Raw genomic sequence first — 12,026 nt, forward strand, 5'->3', positions numbered from 1 at the left:
ACTGGAATACCTGTGGTAGCTGCTTTGGCACTCTTGCCATTATAGGAAACACCTGGGTCTGGCAGGATACTGAAACATCTATAGGCAGAAGACAAAGTTAAGTAGGTTATGGAGAAAATTCCTTTTGGTGTACATTTAAAGCTTTTGGGAGAGCGAACAGAGCTGGAAGGTTTGGATCAAAGAGACTTGAACATGGGAACCTCCATTTACCTAAGAAACCTCCATTTACCCAACCACTGGTAGTAAGTAATTTAAAACGTTTTGCTTTTAATCTGTTATCTAAGGAAATTGAAGTCAAGTTTGGTTAAAGATGTGTATAAGATTAGAGGCCCTTAAAGCAGGCACTGTGTAGAAATCTGAAATTCTCCAGAAGATATACCAGAGGAGAATCTGGAGGAATGGACGAATGGACTATTCCCATTAAGCAGATAGGAGTCAGTGACCTGTCAAGGTGCCCTGAGAGCAAGGTTTGACTCAGTAGATTGGTGCAATCTGTTCCAACAGCTCATCAGTGTTGGCCAGAGATCAAGGGCACAGTTGCCCATAACAGATACCGTTTATATAACTAGGATTTTTGTAGACAAGTGAGAGCGGGAGGGAGAGAAACTGTTCTTGTAAAGGGAAAATCTTATCTAAAGGAGAAGAAGGTCCTAGATGAAGGTTTGGATGTAGGCTGGCAAGAGTGGTAAGAAGTGTTTGTGCCAACCAGAAGTGAAAACTCACCAATAGGCTGGTGTTGGGTGTATGAATGTAGCAATTGGTAGCCAGGAATTGATGCCAACCAGAAGGGAAGATTCACCAGTTAGTTGGTGTTGGATGTAGGAATGTAACAATCAGGTAGCCAGGAAAGGGAAGTCCCAAAACTAGGGAAAGGGGAGCAATTCCATTCTCTGATATAGGCAATGGGTATAGTACTTATGTGGAGCCCAACTGACCTGAGAGGTGGATTCAGGTGGATTTCCTGCAGCTTACAAGAATTACTTTTAAGTTTTACAAAGAAGATAAAAATTTAGGTATGTTAGCATCACAATTGTAATATGCACTGAAATATACATTGTAGAAAAGGCAGTAGACATACACATTTGTGTTAACAGCATAAACATTCTTTAAGGTGAGCTCTGAAAAGGCAGAAGCCTTTCTCATAAAGTAGAAAGGACAAAAGCTCACTGGATCTTAACCTTTATTATGATTACACATTATGGAGATTTAAAGGAGATTAAAAATCTTGAGCTTGGAACCATGATAGTGGGTGGTATAGTGGAATGTTTTTGTATTAGAGTTAGATTAATAAATCAGAGCTCTACTGCTAAAGGTCAAAACTATGGACAGTCAATATAACAGTAGCATTTCAACAGGAGGAAATATTCAGCATTTTTACCTATTTAAATGACCTTAGACCTTGCAACCTTTATAACTTGCATTTACCAACCTTAAAACACTTTCTTAGACCCTCAAACAACATTTTTCTTAGGCCTTTGTATCTAGTTATTTACCATGAGACAGGTGTGACTGCTATGAACATTTATCCTCCTGTAGCTAAAGGGATGGTAAAATGTTACATCTGAGGCCTGTTTTTTTGAGTGTGGCAACAAGGAATACTGTGTCTAGGCCCTAGAAACTCTAAGACTCAGGCTTAAGGCCTGGTCTCCTTTGTATGAAGAAAACTGAGAAGGCATCTGAAATCTCCCAAGACAGAAGTTGGCAATATGACCTTGGGACCCCAGTGTGAGGCCAAAACAGACCTGCAATGTTACCTTAGGCTGGGCTATGGTGGTGGAGTTCGCTAAATCTAGCTGCCATTTGTCATCCACCAGGCCAAGGAGTTCAAAGGCTGGAAGTATCTGTGGCTCTTGTGCTTGTTGAATCGCTATAACTGGGCACAGAGGACAAGCCTGCATGGGAGCATTTTGTCTTCTAGAGGCCAGTCTGCCAGCAGGCAGTGTGTGGTTTGTTGAGGCAGTTGCAGGACTAGCGTCTCCTTTGGCTGCATTTGAAGTAGCTACCTGGCAGAGTTGACTTTAAGCTATACCCTTGCAGGATGGGGCATTGCAGACCTCTTGTTTTCTGTGAGAAAATGCCAACAGCCTCAGAGCAGCAGCTAAAGTCTGGAGCATAGTTTTTGCTGTAGATGAGCCTATCAGGAAGGCTCCTCTCTTATTTTTACCAACTCCTATATTGTGACTCAGGGACCATCCTCAGCTGTTCAATTAAGATAGCAGTGAGGCCATGTTTGCATCTTAGGACTATAAATATATTTTGGGGCATGTTAGAGGACTTGATCATGTATGTGATGATTGAATATTAACTTGCATTTGTTACCCATCAAATATTTGGACTTTAGGTTTTGTCCCTGTTAAGTTGGAGTCATAAACATAGTCAATAGTTTACAAAAGTCTAAGGCTATACTATAGATTAATAATGTTATCATATTTAGAAAATAAGACTAAGCATATTTTAACCTTTTGATAGTGAAGATATAGCACAATGACCAAGTTTTAACATAAATAAATGTCTCTAAATTTAATAGATCTTAACTTATATTATTGGTATAAACTTATACATAGTAACCCCTGAGTTATGAGATTTCAAACCAATATAGTAGAACAGTATAAAGCTATTTGAAAATTACATTTGAATTAATTATAACAAACCTATTAGCCAGAAAGCCTAGTGGTGAATCTGGATCATAGGCCGCTCATGGCAGTAAAAACAGCATTTATTAATTTGGGAACTGATAAAGACATACGCAGTTAGATAGACCTACATTTTAAATCCTCTTAATTTGAATAGACATTTATACCTTTGAAATTTTAGCATTATATAAAAATTATTTTGAACCAAGGTAGAATCATATATATTGTAAAATTTAACTTTGAATTTTTCTAAAAAATCCATACCAATTTAAAATGATACTTGTTGCTGTACTAGACTAAAAGGAGATAAAATAAACAGGGAATTAATTATGATTAAAATTGTTCATACCATGTGGTCACCATAAGTTTTTCAGTTTAATTTTAATGTTTTTTGAGAGTATAAAAGGAAACTAGAGTGTGTGTTTAGTGAGATAGCAGGCAGAGAGAAACAGGCAAGACTTTGAGAAAAGAGAAATAGAGGATTGTTTTTTAGTTCACAGATCGCTGTTAGTGTTACTGGATATTATTGGATATTATACATTTGAGTAGGGCAAATACAGGTGCCAAAGGTTTCCCTGAGAGGAGAGAATATATGTGGAATCCATTCCTGAGAATGAGAAGGGAAATGGGAATGGACTGTGCGACTAGTGGTTTGTCAACTAAATAGTCTGACCTGAGAACCTCAGTGCCTTGTACCAGGACTTTATCAGCAGTAAGGCTGAATTCTTGTAGAGGGAATCTCATCTGTGGGAAAGGAAAGGGCAGACAGGCTGTTTTAGAATGGAAGTAGGAAGGGGCACAGTGGCCTTTTAGGGTATATAAGAGACTGCAGTTTTGCAACTCCAAAAATAATGAGACTGAAAGTAGTAAAAGCAGCTGACAGTGGGGGAAACCACAGCATTTTTTAATAGCCAAGATGGCTGCCAATCATGTGACTGCCCTTGATTGCCCTAAGTTAAGATAGTAGTGAAACCATGTGCTTGCTCTTAGTGGAGATGGCAGTGAAGATGTGACTCCACTCTCCTTACCTCAAAATCAACATGGTTGTTAGCCATGTGTGGTGTGTGGTCACGGTGGCATAGCAAGACCAGGTGGGATGGCTGTCCTGGCTTGGTTCAAAACTCTCTGTGTGCACGTGGCATGGATGACTGAAAGTCTGCACAACTGAAAACCCCTCCTCTGCAAGACAGCCTCTAGCGGCAGGTGTTCTGTGGGAGATTTAAAACTTCACCCATGGGGCCTGAGGCAGAGGTGCAATCTAAAGCCATCTGTGTGTGTGTGCAGGGTACCCAGCAATGGCTTACCTAACAGCAATAGTTTAGGAGCAAGGTGTTTCTGTGTATGAAGTGGCAGTTTCAGTATCTGGTGTGAGCATTTTAGTTTCCCCAAGCTGATTCTGGTGCAGTATGGGGCGTCTGCCTTGTCGGGGTGCTCAGAGCACATGGCAGGACATCAAGTATGAGTGGCCTTGAGCCGAGGGACAAGTGTGTGTGGTAAGGGCAGGGCAGTTGGGAGAAAAAGTATAAGTTTTAAGGCATATATGGTTGAGTGGTGGTTAGGGATAGGTAGAGCAGAAGAAAAATCTGTTGCAGGCATCATGGTATGATTAAGGGGTCCTGGTGTGACAAGAGCAGGTGCTACCAGGAGAGCCCTTCCCGGCACAGTGCATCAATGTTAGGACCAATGAAATGATGATTCACACAGATTTTTATATGAAAGAGGTTTATTGGAAGGAGATAAAGAAAGAGAGAGAAGGAAATAGCAAGACATGATAGGGGGAAGGGAGGAAGCACCCCGACACAGAAAGGAGAGCGAGAAGGAGAGAAAGAGAGTTAAGAGTGTAAGAGGACAAGAGAGGAAGAAAGCGACAAATTGGCTGGTTGATCCTTTTAAGGAGCAACTTAACCATGCCTGCCAGGTCTGGCTACCTGGCGGGTGACACATGATGACATCATATGTTGCTAGACAACCCAGAAGCAGGCTGCCTAAATACTAACAGGAAGAACAGAAAAACAACAGGTCACACAACAAAATCTATACTAGCCTGGGATCACAGTGTAGGAGGCCATGGATGAGTCATAGAGAATCAGGAGATAATTAATGAAGAGAGCATTCCACAGAGCTTAAAAAGAATTTAAAAAAGCTCATTTTTAACCTAAGGATATCTGATATTACCAAAAACAATGAACAGATAAGAGGAAAGGGGAAGCTAGTTAGAATTATTAAGTACCATGTTTAAAAGAAATTGACAGAGATCAAATTTCCAAGGGAAGACATTCAATACAACTGACTTTGTAATAGCCTTTCAACATTGGTGAGGGACATGTTATATGTATGGCCTATGTGCTTAGGTGAGTTGGTAATTTCTCCACTCTCGCTCCTTGGGAAAATTCTGAATATATTGGGGAGTAAGGACTCTCTTAGGCACAGATATGTGTGAAATTTGTAAAATTGATTCTGAAAAATAGTGTGTGAAGTATATACTCACTTACAAGTGGATACTAGACCTATAATATAGGATAAACATACTAAAATCTGTTCACCTAAAGAAGCTAAGCAAGAAGAAGGTCCCTGGGTGAGATGATCAATCTTCACTCAGAAAGACAAATGGGGTGGACATTGGAAGGAGGAGTAAACAGGAAACAGGACAGGAGCCTACCACAGAGGGCTTCTGAAAGACTCTACTCAGCAGGGTATGAAAGCAGATGCTGAGGCTTATAGCCAAACTTTGGGCAGAGTGCAGGGAATCTTATGAAAGAAAGTAGGGAGAGAAAAAAAAGACCTGGAGGGGACAGGAGCTCCACAAGGAGAGCAACAGAACCAATAAATATGGACCCAGGGATCTTTTCCGAGACTGATACTCCAACCAAGGACCATTCATGGACATTACCTAGAACCCCTGCTCAGACATAGCTCATGGCAGCTCAGTGTCCAAGTGGGTGCCCTAGTAAGGGGAACAGGGACTGTCTCTGACATAAACTCAGTAGAGGGCTCTTTGACTACCCCTCATGAAAGAGTAGCATCCTTGCCAGGCCACAGAGTAGGACAATGTAACCAGTCCTGATGAGACCTGATAAGCTAGGGTCAGATGGAATGGGAGGAGGACTTCTCCTATCAGTAGACTAGGAGAGGAGAATGGGAGATGAGGGAGGGAGGGATTGGGAAGGAATGAGGGAAGGGGCTACATCTGGGATACAAAGTGAATAAACTGTAATTAATATAAAAATAAAAATTTAATTTAAAATAAAACCAAAACCAAACAAAAAAATAGTGTGTGCGTGTCTGTGCCAATGTATGTATATGTTAAAGGACCGATGGAACTCTTATTGTCGGGCTAAATGTTCGAGGAACACAGAAGCCTCAGTAATAACAAATCTATTAGTTATCTACCTATATTTAGCTTCAAAAGTTGTTCTAAATCTAAGAAATACTAGCTAAGGAGTAGTGGTGAGATGGCTGAGTAGGTAAACATCCTTGCTGCCAAGACTGACAACACAAGTTTGATCCTTGAAAGCCAGATGGTGGAAGGGTTCCATAGACTCTGACTGGGGCTCTGTCTCTGACATCTAACCATGCAGTGTGCAGTGCTCTCTGTCTCAGTCAATCAATGACACCTATCAGTTGAGAACATAGCTACCTGACAGAGTTCTTGACCTACAGTACTCAAGATCCTGGACTCATTTCCTAGTACTGCTTGAAGAAGATGAGAAAGAGGAAGAAGAGGAGAAAAGGAAGTAGGAAAAAGGAGGAGGAAGAGGAGACTAAGAATAAGAGTAAGAAGACTAGGAAGAATTCATTTTTTCAGAGGCCCTATTGCTGTAGGCAGTTTCTAATTGCTTGGTTTCTATGTCGTGTGGTTATTTATATTAACTTTTCAATTTCATCTTTCTCTAGGTCCAGAACTGTCACTCAATGTTCTCCTACCCCTCTACTTATTTCTTTAGCATAATTGTTCAACATCTACTGTATCCTGAATTCAGTAGTCAGCTCCATACTCCATAGAAGCCTGCCATGCTTTGCACTCTTTACATCTTCTTTACACATTCTTTACTCATCTGCTTAAAAACAGCTACTTAATCCTAAAATATTCTTGCAAATATTTTCTATGTGAAGCTTTCTCAGTATCACTGGGTGTCTGCCCATCTTTCTTGGTTATAGCCACTTACACTGTATGTCAAAAATTTGTCTGGTTTTGACCATTTGACTGTGAATGGATTAATGATATTATGACAGGAGTGAATTTGTTTTTGTGAAATTTGATATGGTATGAAAATGGGTTCAACTTCTTGTACTCTCTTGCCGTTTTGTCATGGGTTGACCTGGAAGGATAGACTATATCATGTGCCAGCCTTTTGATATCAGAACTCTCTAGAACTCAGAGCCAATTAATTTCCTTTAATCACAATATTACCTGGTCTATGATACTGTGTTATAACAGCACAATTTATACTAAGCAGAAATTTGGAAGTGAGAAGTATGTCTATTTTTGTACCAAATACCTGAAAAAGTACTACAACATTTGAATCTAGTAATGGATAGAAATTAGAACACCTTTGGGTAAATGTATATTATCATAAATGGTCTATTTCCAGGCTGAGTATTGTGGTACATGTCTATAATCTCAACACTCAGCTTGGGAGACTGAGGCAGAAGATAGCTGTGAATGTAAGGCCAGGGCTAAATAGTCACTTTCCAACCAGCCTTATTGTTAGGCATCAATCCATTGCAGACAGATTCAACCAGGGTAATTCCTAGCAGAGCCATAGATCAAGGGTATTTCAGAGACTTCAAGTTTGTTACCACTGGGCAAAGTCCTGCCTTGGGGTGGTGCAGACATGTGACCACAACCCCTGCAAGATGCCAATGTTTTCCTTGTCCATTTCACATGGTTGTAGCACAATATCACAGGTCAGATAATTTTGTAATTGACAGAAATTTATTGGCTCTCAGTTCTCGAGAATGGGGAAAAGGCAAACAAGCATGCATGCATACATTCAGGACAGTTTGGGGCATGGATCAGAAGAAAAGAACAGTGAAAGTTTGGGTAGATATGGACATTAAGGGCAGTTATGTTGAGGTTTCAGGTAGAAATGAGGAATAATGTAATAGAAACTGAAGCAATGGTCATAATTGTTATGCAGTTGCAAGAAACTTGGCTGAATTGTACCTTGCCCAAAGAATTACTGGGAGCTAGAACATAAGAATGTTGCACTAGGATATCTGACAGGAGAAATATACCAGTAGCCAAAAATTCAAGTGCCACAAATGTTCTTTTGGCTATTTATTGTAAAATGAAAAAAAAAGAGAGGAATAAGTTAAAGATGGCATTTATAGCCAAAGGAAAGGAGAACACAAAATCTAGAGACCTCTCATCCTGCTCATATATGCAATTAAAGACTGAACTTTGGAAAGAATCCTGAGAAACTTCTTGTTAGAGGTCAGTATGACTAAAAAGCAGCTGGGTACTTTTAGATAATGAGAGTGACTCAAAAGGCCTTGCAATGATTTTCAAAACAAGTTAGGACTTTGAAGTCAAGGTTTTAAGAATAGCCTTGTGCTGGCTAGGTGATTTTTCTTTTTCTTTTTGTCTTTTTTCTTTTTTCTCATTCCTTTTCCTTTCCTTTCTTTTTCTTTCCTTTCCTTTTGTTCCCTCCTCTCTCTTGTGGTCAACTTGACAAACTAGGGTCATCTGGGAAGAGGAGCCCTCAACTGTGAAAATGCATACAGGCCAATCTGATAGCGGCATTTCCTCGATTGATGTTTGATGGGAGCTTAGCCCATGGTACGTACCACTACTGGACAGGCAGTCCTGGGTTATAAAAGAGAGCAGTCTGAGCAGAGTGTGGTGGCTCGTGCCTGTAATCCCAGCACTTGGGGAGGCAGAAGAAAGTGGATCTCTATGAGTTCAAGGACAGACTCGTTTACAAAGAGAGTCTAGGACAGCCAAGGCTACACAGAGAAACTCTGTCTTGAAACACACACAAAGAAAGAAAGAAAGAAAGAAAGAAAGAAAGAAAGAAAGAAAGAAAGGAAGGAAGGAAGGAAGGAAGGAAGGAAGGAAGGAAGGAAGGAAGGAGTCTGAGCCATCCATGAGGAAAAAGCCAGTAAACAGCACTCCTCTATGGCCTGTGCTTCAGTTTCTGCCTCCCCAGGTTCCTGCTTTAACTTCGTGTTCTGACTTCACTCAGTGATGAACCTGGGCTGTATAAGCCCAACATACCCTTGTCTCCCCAAGTCATTTTTGGTGGTGGTGTTTACCACAGCAACAGACAATCATACTAGGCCAGCCAAGGAAACTGTAGTGTTTGCTACCTGGAGCCTGCTCCCCATATTTTAGTACAGCACTCCTCTGAACTTCTCCTCCATGGCTCCAGGGTGCCATAATTTCAGCAAGAGCAGACGGTAAGACTAAGAGGTATTCATGTGGTGCTTGACTCTGCAGATGCTTGGAGTATATAAGGCAAGCTGTGGGAACACAGAGGCCTCCGGACAGATTTCAAGGCAGACACTGAAAAAGCATTAGAAGCAGAACTAGAAACCTGTTCTAGGCAGCAGGTCACAACGGATGGCCCCAGACAGGACAATTGCCCAGTGGAGGCATGAGCAAAAGCTTAGAGGCCCCAGATGTATGGAGTCATTAGCATACAACTCCAGCCTAGAAGCAGCCTAGAAAAGCTGCCATTGTGCAACCTCAGCCACTGCAGGCTGCTGTAATGTAATGAGGCTGGAGAAAGCGAAAAAAGGTTGGGCTGCCCAATATTTTCGGAACTCAGTCTCTTCAGTGTGTTCAAGAGGTGCCACATGGAATGGAAGAGTATTCTAAAGTCTACAGATTTACTGTTCTCTGCTGGTTTCTTTCTGAACTTGTTTACAGTGTGGTTTTCCTTTCTTGTTCTTTCTCCCTTTTGGAATGAGACTATCTATCCTATGATTGCCAGTCACTGCACTTTAAAAAGGACAGAAAAGGGTTGACAAGGGTGAAGTTACATAGCCAGTCAGTTAGAAAGCCAGGGCCTGAACCTCTACTGTTACTCTCTAGTGCCTGTGTTCCCTCCCTGGCACTTCTTCCTTCAGGATCAGCATGGAGTGCAAAAGGCAACTCTGGACAAAACAGTGAAGCAAGTTGACTTGGCTTATGATGTCTTCAGACTCCAAGCATGTCTCACAGAGTTGGTGCCAAAATGTTAGCCTGCTCATATGCCACCTCCCCATAGCATACCGTTGAGCCATCCAACAGCCCACCTTCTCAGAGCCCTCTCAGTTCCTCTAAGGCCTTTGAACTGGACTTTATGCTATGCTGTTTTGTTTGTTTGTTTTGTTTTGTTTTTTGAAGTCCTGGAACTCAATTTGTAGACCAGGCTGGCCTCAAACTCACAGAGATCTGCCTGTCTCTGCATCCCAAGTGTTGGGATTAAAGATGTTCACCAATACGCTTGGCTTGAAGGCATTGTTTAACCCAATAGCTGGTGCTTCTTGTGAGAGGAATCATGGGTAATTTGGTTTCATTTTGTTTTGCATTATTTTGTTTTGTTTTGAGGTAGTGTCTTGCTATATAGCCCAGAGTGGCCTTTAATTGGAGATTCCCCTGCCTCAGTCTCCCAAGTGCTGAAACTGGCTTGTGTTGCCATGCCCTGTTCCACACACTGGCTTCATGGTTAGAGTATATGTATTTTAGACCTTACAGACCACACATACTGGGCTACAATAATATTATCACCACACCATGAAAACAGAAGACAAGATGCTGTGACTTTGTTTTAATAAAACATTTACAGAAATAGGTAGCAAGTTAGGCTTGGCTCATGGGCCATAGTTTACATCTTAATCTATTCATCATGCCTCTGGGGTTTATTTTCCTTTATTTCTTTTTCTTTTTAAGACTGGGCCTCACTTTGTAGCCTGTTAGTTTGGCACTCACAAAGTAACCTTGGATAGCCTCAAACTTGTAGTGATTCTCCTTGCCTAAGTCTCCCAAGTGCTGGAATTACAGATGTACACTGAAGCCTGCTTATGTGGCTGATGTTATAACATGGTGAGGGGAATGGGTTATCTGGAGTCTATTACTAAGAAAGATCCTTCTAGAAGCAAAAGCTGTTTGGCTCCTTGCTCAGATACCTAAGATGTGTACAATCAGATCAGTGTTTGAACCTTGCTTCTACAATTAATCTGTTGTGATTTGCTACAAACTACACATCTGCAAAGATCCAGAATCTTCCCTTCTCAAACAGCTTTCATAAGCCTGTTGTAGTGACACATGCCTGTAATCCTAGCATTGGAGAGGCAGAGGCAGGAGAGTCACACACTTGAGCGTTGGCTGCACTACATACTGAACTCCAGGTCAATCTCGAATATGCCGTGTAAACTTATTTCAAAACAATCAAAACAAATATATAAATAAAAAATTTGCTACTAATTCTCATCTCATTGAGTTGCTGAGGGAGATGATGTGATATAACACAGCTGCAAAACTCAGTATAAAATAAGCACTGAAAAGTTAACTATTCTCTCCAATCCATTGTTTCTAGCCATCTGCTTCACCCTACTGACATCCACATTCCTCTCCCTCACTGCTTCTTCCCTCATTTCATTTTTTTTTCTTTTCTTTTCTTTTCTTTTCTCAGCAGCAGGACCCTGCTTTAAGTCTCTTCTTCCTTCCTCTCCAGTACATCAAACCTTTGGCATCTCTATATCCCAGACTTTCCAGGTCTATCCCCATTCCAGATAATCTCTCCAGATGTCTGACTTCATAACCTGTTTTGAATTCAGAAAACAGTCCATTATTCTGAGGAGTGTTCCTATCTTCCATCGTACATCAAGAAGGCCAGAGCTGGCTTGGTGGTCTTCCATCCATAATCTATTGGACACGAAAAAGGCATCCAGTCCACAAATACCCTTTTTAAAAAGTTGTGGATGATGCCAGGAACTCCATCACTATACAATTCACTTGAATTTGGTCGAAAGGGGTGGTCTGGCAGGGGAGTCTCTGTAAATCAGTATTATTATTTATATCACACTGCAGATTCCTTTATCACAGCCTTTCCTGGCAGGGAGAAGGAAGGGAAGGGTTCCAGGGAATTGACTCCTCCAGGAAGGAGAAGGCAGTGCAAGCAGGGGTGGGGTGTGGGGGTGTGGGAAATCAGCAGACTAAAGACAGTGTCCACAGCTCAGTTTTGTCTAGGGTAGGCCGTTTGTGTGTGTTGCAACAGATGTGTGCTTTGGAATGACTAGGGCTGGGATGGCAGGCCTCAGAGGGAGTAAGGGAGTGGTTACAGACTGAGCTCATCCCGAAATGACGTGGACTCAGATTCCTGGAGGGTGGAGGGGAATACTGGGCCAAAGGGGAAGGAAGACATGCTTTTGCAGGCCTCTAAGGCTGAACAGAGTGCTGCAGCT

The sequence above is a fragment of the Meriones unguiculatus genome, chromosome X (genome assembly GCF_030254825.1).
Source record: "Meriones unguiculatus strain TT.TT164.6M chromosome X, Bangor_MerUng_6.1, whole genome shotgun sequence".
Classification (NCBI taxonomy): Eukaryota; Metazoa; Chordata; class Mammalia; order Rodentia; family Muridae; genus Meriones; species Meriones unguiculatus.